We start from the raw sequence: 7767 nt of genomic DNA, 5'->3' as shown, positions 1-7767 counted from the left end.
AACCAATAGGATATATCTCCATCTGTGTCTCTGTCTAGAACCATCTATCTAGTTTTTATAAGGAACTTACACAATTATGGAGGATGAGAAGTCACACACTCTGCCACCTGCAAGTTGGAGACCCAGGAAAGCCAGTAGAGAAGCAGGAGAAGATCAGTCGGTGTTGCAGCTCAATAGCAATTTAACAGAGAGAGGTACTTGTGTCCTCTTTTTGTTCTATTCAGGCCTCCATTGGATTAGAGGAGGCCCACTCACAATAGGGAGAGCAATCTGCTTTGCTAACTCTGCTGATTCAAACACTAATCTCACTCAGAAACCACCCTCACACATGTATCCAGAACAATGCTTCACTAGTTATCTGGGCCACTCGCAGCCCAGGCACATTGACAGATAAAATTAACCATTACAGTGAGTAAACAGGATTAAAGGGGAGAGTCAGTTTCATTGGTTCGACCCAGATGAGTGGTAGAATGTGCCCTGTGTTCCTTCCCACTGCACTGTGGTGACTGGCCTTCTCAGACAAGAACTCAGCACAGTGCATTGGATAATAACAAAATGTGATCGGAGTTGGCTTTCAGGATGAATCATATCCTCCATTCATGAGCCTTTTCATGGATAATTCTCAGTTTCAAAAATAAAATGATATGTGTTAGGGAAAAGGAAAAAGTAAGATTGTTTGCAGAGTGAGATCAGTTTTAAAAGAGAGAGGGAGGGAGAGACTGGGGAACCTGGATGACTCAGTCAGTTAAGTGTCCTCTTGATTTTTGGCTCAGGTCATGATCTCACAGTTCATGGGATCCAGCCCGGCATAGTTCTCTGTGCTGATAGCACAGAGCCTGCCTGAGATTCTTTCTCTCCCTCTCTCTCAGCCTCTCCCCTGCTCTCTCTCTCTTTTTCTCAAAATAAATAAACTAAAAAAAAAAAAAAAAAAAAAAAAGGGAACTGTAAAAGACCAGCAGAAGAATTTGGAATTTGGACGAGGAACTGTAGACTAGGACCAATATGTTCTGCTTTGCCAGTGGCACTCCCAGTTTTAACAGTGAAAGCACCATGTCCTGGGAACCCTCCTGGTCTCAGGAGAACAGAATGGTTGGCCGCCTTACAGTAGAGAACTGTTGCTGAAGTTATAACTGGTGAAAACCACTTTTTATTTTATAACCCATCACTTAGCTATACTTGTAGAAAATGTAAAAAAACAAACATGAATTAGTAGAAAAATGAGAGGAAAAAGAATATCCAAAATACAGGCTGAAAGCTTCATCATTTAATTGAGTAGATGTAAAAAACTGTGCCAAATAGTTACGAAGGCTACTAAAATTCCTTACTCTCCATGTCTGTACTTACCTTGTCAAGGGCCAATTACCAACCATTTGGAGATGGCCCTGGTACACAGACCACACAAGAATGAGGGAGTGTCTGTACCATCTGAGAAGGAAGAGACCAGGTGAGCCCCTTTATTCTGGCACAGTGGATTGACATGGAAAAGCACTGGAGCCAGGAGACTGTGTGTCATACAGGGGGGAAGTAATGCAGACATGCAGGAAGCAGGAAAGCTTGTGTTTGGGTATAGATTTGCGGAAAAACAACAAATGGAGCCAACTTTGAATTTCTCACCAAAGGGAGTTTTTGGCCTTAAAAGCTAAAAAACAAAATGTATAAGAAACAATTTTTTACAAATCAGTGCATAGAGTGGTTAAGAGAATGGGCTTTGGCTGTGAACTGCCTATGCTCAAGTCCTAGCAACTCTAGTTACTACTTAATTAAACCACAGCCAGTTATTTAACCCCTGTCTACATTGGTTTCTTTATCAATAATATAGGACTCTGAGTTCCCTTATTGAGTTGTAGTACTCAACTTAGTACTTTTATTGAGTTGTTAATGATATATTAAACATATAGAGATAGAGATTTATTTATCTATAAATTAGTGTTTTAATAATTGATACCTAGCTAATGGTTATTTGTTGCTTACTATAAGTATCAATAAAATATCTTAGCAATAATCATCCCCACCTCATATCTTTTGAAAAATACTTTTTTTGATTTACCTAAATATCTATAGTAATCTATGAAAAAGTGTGATTCCTTATTTATCAGGGGAAAATTGCAGAATATCCTTGCATTGACTCAAATTCGTCAACACTTGTCAACCCTAAGTATCTTAATTTTATGCTTGATTTATCCCACAATTGCTTGACTCTCTGGGAAGTATCAGGCCTTGTTGAAAGAAAGGGAGGGTCGTTAATAGTGACCAATTTGCCTATACTTGCCCTGCAGCTATTTGAAAGTCTTGCTGTAGCACAATACCCAAGGCATTGTTTTATTGCTCCTTAGTATTTCTCCATTTTCTCTCGGTTTTCTTTGATTCCATTTCTTTCTGAATCTCATTTACTCTCCAGACATTGTGTCTCTTGTTTGGGGTGTATATATTGTAACACTCCTAACCTTGGTTGATACCTATTCCGGTGAAATCATTCCCTGTAGTCAATACAGTTTTGTCTTCCTTGTGCACATTTGTCATGGTTGGAGTAAAACTTAACAAAGGCCCTGAAGTAGTAGGCTGCCTGAGAAAAAGAAAGAGGAGTTATGGCCAGAAGAAGGGGAGGTGGGAAGAGTGGTAGACACTGAGATCCAAGGAGAGGAAAGAGTCTGGTCATGGGCCCTTTAAATTATGGAGGTACTTTGTTTACGCTTCAAATGTGATGGAATGTATTAGAATGTTTGAAGAGAGAATGATACAGACTATCACATAGACAGGGTCATCTGGCTGGTATATAGATTAGACCATATGGGGGCAAAGGTGGAAGTGATAGCACTAGGAAAGACTCACTATTATATAACCAGTCACTGTCTCTTTGGTGATCTTAGGTGCTCTGATAACACAAGAGACTCTGGTTTTACTCTGTGGACTATTTGAACTTGGAAGCCATGCATAGCCATACAGAGTTGAGCAGAAGAAGAACAGAAGCAGCAAGAGTAATCAGGAAAGCCTTTGAAACCCCAGAGTTACGGAAAATAATCCGAATTGACTCCTGACTCTGTTCCAGGTCCCATCCCTTAGGAGTCTCAACTGCCATTGTTTAGTATGGGGTGGTGTGACTGGAAAAATTAAAACAAAAAAATAAATCCATAGCCTTTGCTTATTTCCATGGTATAAATACTTTCTCCTTGGCCAATTTCAGGTACCAACAGATGTCACTGAACATAGACTTGGGAAAAGATAGGCATAATCTCCCCCTTGCTGGAGTCTCTGGCTAAAGGAGGCTTGGCACAACACTGGTGAGTGACATTAGCATGAATATATCCAGCAAATTTCCTATTAGTTTCTTTGAGTGGATATCTGTTTTAACTTGGATGCTGGATCATCACAGTCACATTTCACCATTTGATCCTTGAGCTTGAACTTCCTTTTAAAGAGTTACCTTGTCTTTCTGGCCTTTCCTCGATTCCCAGTTACCAGGAACATTAGATAGTTACAGAAGATGTTTTTAAGTCCTGGGATATCATACTTAACTACATGGATTCATCCATGTTTTAGTGTTAATCTTAAAAAAAAAAAAAAACCTTTTTTTTATTCCTCATACCACTTCTCTTAGGCAAAATGAAAAAATGGAAAAACAAAATTATTTTTAATACACTGGCATTATGGTATAAGGAAATTACCTTTAATTACACCATTTAAAAAAAAAAAAAACCCACACTGTCCACACGTCAGAAAAGTTTCCTGGAACTGTTGACTTTGTAACCACAAAAGTATTCCATGTTTTAAGTGCTATTTTCTACCCAATTATTTCCCAAAAGTAGGTGAAAGATAGCAGATCTGTGGTGAGCTTGAAAATGAACTTATCTTACCAGCCCACTGAAATTCTTATCTGTGAACAGGGAAACACATCCAGCGAATGAGAAATGAACGACAGAACTATCCATTATTTTTGGCAAGCTAAATTATAGTCTCTACTGCCTACTCTAGAATAAGTGGTTTCACCTGGTTTCAGAAGTGACAGGAAGGCTTAAAAAGAGAAGCTCTCCTGGGTCAATACCTTTGCATCACTAATACGATCAAGTCGTTAAACCATTGAAAGAACTGTGGAAACCTCAGAGTTGTTTTCAGAAAAGTAGCATTTTAGAAAGTCAGGAATATCACAGCTTCTTGTAGCCAGGGTGGGTATGAGAAAGTAAAGCAATTAAATTTGCAACCCTCAAACTGCCAGGTCCTTAGATGTTGCACGGTTATTAAGAGGAAGTTCTTAATTTGCAAAAGAGTCTCTGCTAATACGCCTGCTAATTAAATTACTAATCATGTAATAATTCCTGATGTTATATTACCTAGAAAATAGAATGACAAGGTCATAATCATCCAGAGCATTACTTTAAAAGACTTGGGGAGAAAAGCTAAGTAAGCTATGGCTGGTTGAAAAGGCAAGATGATGTGAGGACATTCAAGTGGGCATAGTCCATTAAACCACCTTCCTGGCTCTTCAGAAAATTGCGTTCAATAGTATCTAGCTCATTTAATACCTGGAGCACCATTCAGATGGTTAAACAAATGAGATTCATACGAGCCTCGTCACCCTGTAATTCACATCTCATTTGCTCTTTCCTTTGTGCTAACATCTGCTACATCACTCTTACTATCTGGAGAACTCTTGTAAGCTCCCATGCTGAAAAACGTGTGAGGCAGTGTTCTGATACATGGACATGATATATGTGCTGCCATGTCTATGAAATGGCATGTAGACACCTTTAAAATGTTGTATTGGACCTTATGCTTTAGGGAACACCTATGCATTAAAAAAAAAAAAAACAAATTGAACCTGAAGAGGACCAAATACTGCTTCACTGAGCCCAAAGTCATATGCTTGAAATCTCATCTTATAGAAGTCTAATTCTGCAAAATATTCTTTCACACATGCTGAACACTTTCATAGTGAGGAAGCATCTGGTATGTCTGATAAACCTGTGTGCTGACTTTACAAACCTGTCTCAAGCCTCTAAATGAACCATGCAAAAGTATCTCGACTCTCCATTATTGTGGGGAGTTGCTGATGCTCAAATCTAGCTCATTTTTTTGGCCTTTCTGTTCCATGCAAAATGTTTGTGGGCATCTCTTATAAACTACCATATTTTATAAAGTAGTAAAGCAGATAGAGATTACAAATCCCCTCATTTAAATTTTAATGAAATGCTTTCTTTTCTACAAGGAAAAATTTTTTTAAGTCTAAGTGTCTCTTGAACTATATGGTTGAGAAAAAGGTTGAAACATCCCTTTGAAAGGTAGTTTTTCGTAGTTGTAGAAGTTCTTCTAAGACCCTAAAGACATTCAGATTTGGATATTTCTGGAATACCTACAATTGATTAGAATTCATTATGTATTAGATCATCTTGTAGAAAATCACTTTTTCCAGGTAAGATTAAAATAAATTTCTAAAAAGCTGACCTCGAGTCATCTCAAATATCAAGTAGAAGTCAGACAATCTGCAAGTCCCGATCGTCAAATGGATGCTGTCCATCTTGGGCCAAAATATTAACTGAGGGACTATTCCAAAGAAGGTATATACAAAGCTGCCTAGTAAGATAATGTCATTCACTCTAAGGTGGTTTCAGCCTATTTTGTTTATATTTTATTGTAATAATCTAAGTCCTGTGATGTGTCACTGGTGGTAAGGGCTATTCCATTTTTTTCCTCCACTGTATTTTCAATGCCTGTTAGGATGCCCATGCGTAGAAATCACTCTGTGAGTATCTGTTGAAGGAAAGAAGGACAGACATGTGTGATCATGGAACACAAAAAAATCACATTTTATCTCAGCTCAATTCAAACACTGAGTACTAGAAGGGGTTAAACCTAGTCTTCTACTGTGAATAAAAATTCACTGAGCAAAATAAGGAGGAGACAGGTTGTCCAGACAAAGGAAATGGAATAAGCCTGGACTCATGAAATAGCATGTTGTGTCAGAGAAAAAGTAGCGGTTTGGTGTTATGATGGAGTAAAGTGCATGATGAGAAGAGCTGGGAGGGGAAAGCTGGTGAGAGTGGAGGGCAGAGAAGCCTGTGGGTGCCTTGCTGTACAGCAGAGCCTCAGGGAGGTTTTAGAGCACAGAGTAACTTGGGCACCTAGTTTTTGTGATAGCTCATTCTGGCTCAGACAGGAATAGATCAGAAGGGGATGTGGAGATCTGTTCCCAAGCTATTGTAAGAGTAGGTGAGAGATATGATGACAAGAATGAGGGCAGTGATTTTAGGTGGAGAGGGTAGCAAAAGAACTGGAGAGGTGGTATAATCAGCAGCAGTTAATAGATGGGAAATGGGAAATAAATGGCAAGTGGCTGACGCAGACTTTGTTAAGGTGCTCACCACCAACTGAGAGAATACATAAAGAGTGGGTGTATGAGGACAGGTGATATGTCAAGCTTTGGTCGCTTTATGTTTATGGAACATCTATGTGGATGTATAGCCCATAGACAATTGGATATGTGGTGTGATTTTCTTGGGTAAGGTGAATCTTTGGGATTCACTAACATCTCAGTGGTAATTGAAACCTGTGAGTGGATAATGTCACTCAATGATACTATGTGGAGTGAAAAGAGATAAGCCCTGAGATCACCACTGTGTATTTTAATATTTTTAACATTTTATTTTATTTGTATTTTTGAGAGACAGAGAGTGAGCAGGGAAGGGGCAGAGAGAGAGGGAGACACAGAATCTGAAGCAGGCTCCAGGCTCTGAGCTGTCAGCACAGAGCCCAACAAGGGACTCGAACCCACAAACTGTGAGATCATGACTTGAGCCGAATTCGAATGCTCAACCAACTGAGCCACCCAGGTGCCCTGAAATCACCGCTGTTAAAGGCTGAGCATAAGGGCGCCTGGATGGCTCAGTCGGTTGAGTGTCCAACTTCGGCTCAAGTCTTGATCTCATGGCTTGTAAGTTCAAGCCCCGCATCCATCTCTCTGCTGTCAGCACAGCAGGTCAGATCCTCTGTCCCCCTCTGTCTCTGCTCATGCTCTCTCTCTCTCTCAAAAATAAATAAACATTAAAAAAAAAGAATTCTCTAAAGGCTGAGCATAGGAAGAACCCCATGGGAAGGACAGATACATAGGAGGAAGGCCAAGGGGGGCAAGAATAATTTCTCTAAACATTAGTGCATGGAGGAGCACCCCCAGAAGCTTGTTAAAAGTTACAGTCCAGGGTAGGGCCCAAGAATCTATATTTTAACCAGCTCCCTAAATTATGTTGATCTACCGTAGATTTTAGGATTTGTGGGATAAAGTTTTCCCACAAGAAAAGAATAGTCTGGTACCATTTGCTACAGAGAGATCCATTAAAGATCCATTAAAGTTCAGCCCTTTTGGAATACACTTTGGCAGTATCTGTTAAAACTTTTTCTTTTGACCCACCAATTACATTTCTAGGGATTCATCTTGGAAAAATATCTCTCCAGTGTGTACAGAGAGAATCTACAAGCATCCTCATAGCAGCAGTGTTTGTTTTTTTTTTAATGGCCAAAGGTGGGAAATAATCTAAATGTCTACAAATACAGAAATTCTTAAACTACTTATTGTACTCAGTGGAGTAAGGGGGGAAATTCAGATAGAAGTGGCATGAGAAGGGAGAAGACCCAATGAGGAAATGGAGACATTGAGTGTTTTAAGAGGTTTAAGGAGGAAAGCACAGGAAAGAGCAGTAACTTGATGAGATTGCCATTTGCCATGGAACAGGTTTGAGCATTGCATAGACTGAGTGGAAAAGGGAAGAAGAAAGAAGTAAA

The sequence above is a fragment of the Felis catus genome, chromosome A2 (assembly GCF_018350175.1).
Source record: "Felis catus isolate Fca126 chromosome A2, F.catus_Fca126_mat1.0, whole genome shotgun sequence".
In the NCBI taxonomy this organism is placed as follows: Eukaryota; Metazoa; Chordata; class Mammalia; order Carnivora; family Felidae; genus Felis; species Felis catus.
This window is presented reverse-complemented; position numbering follows the sequence as displayed.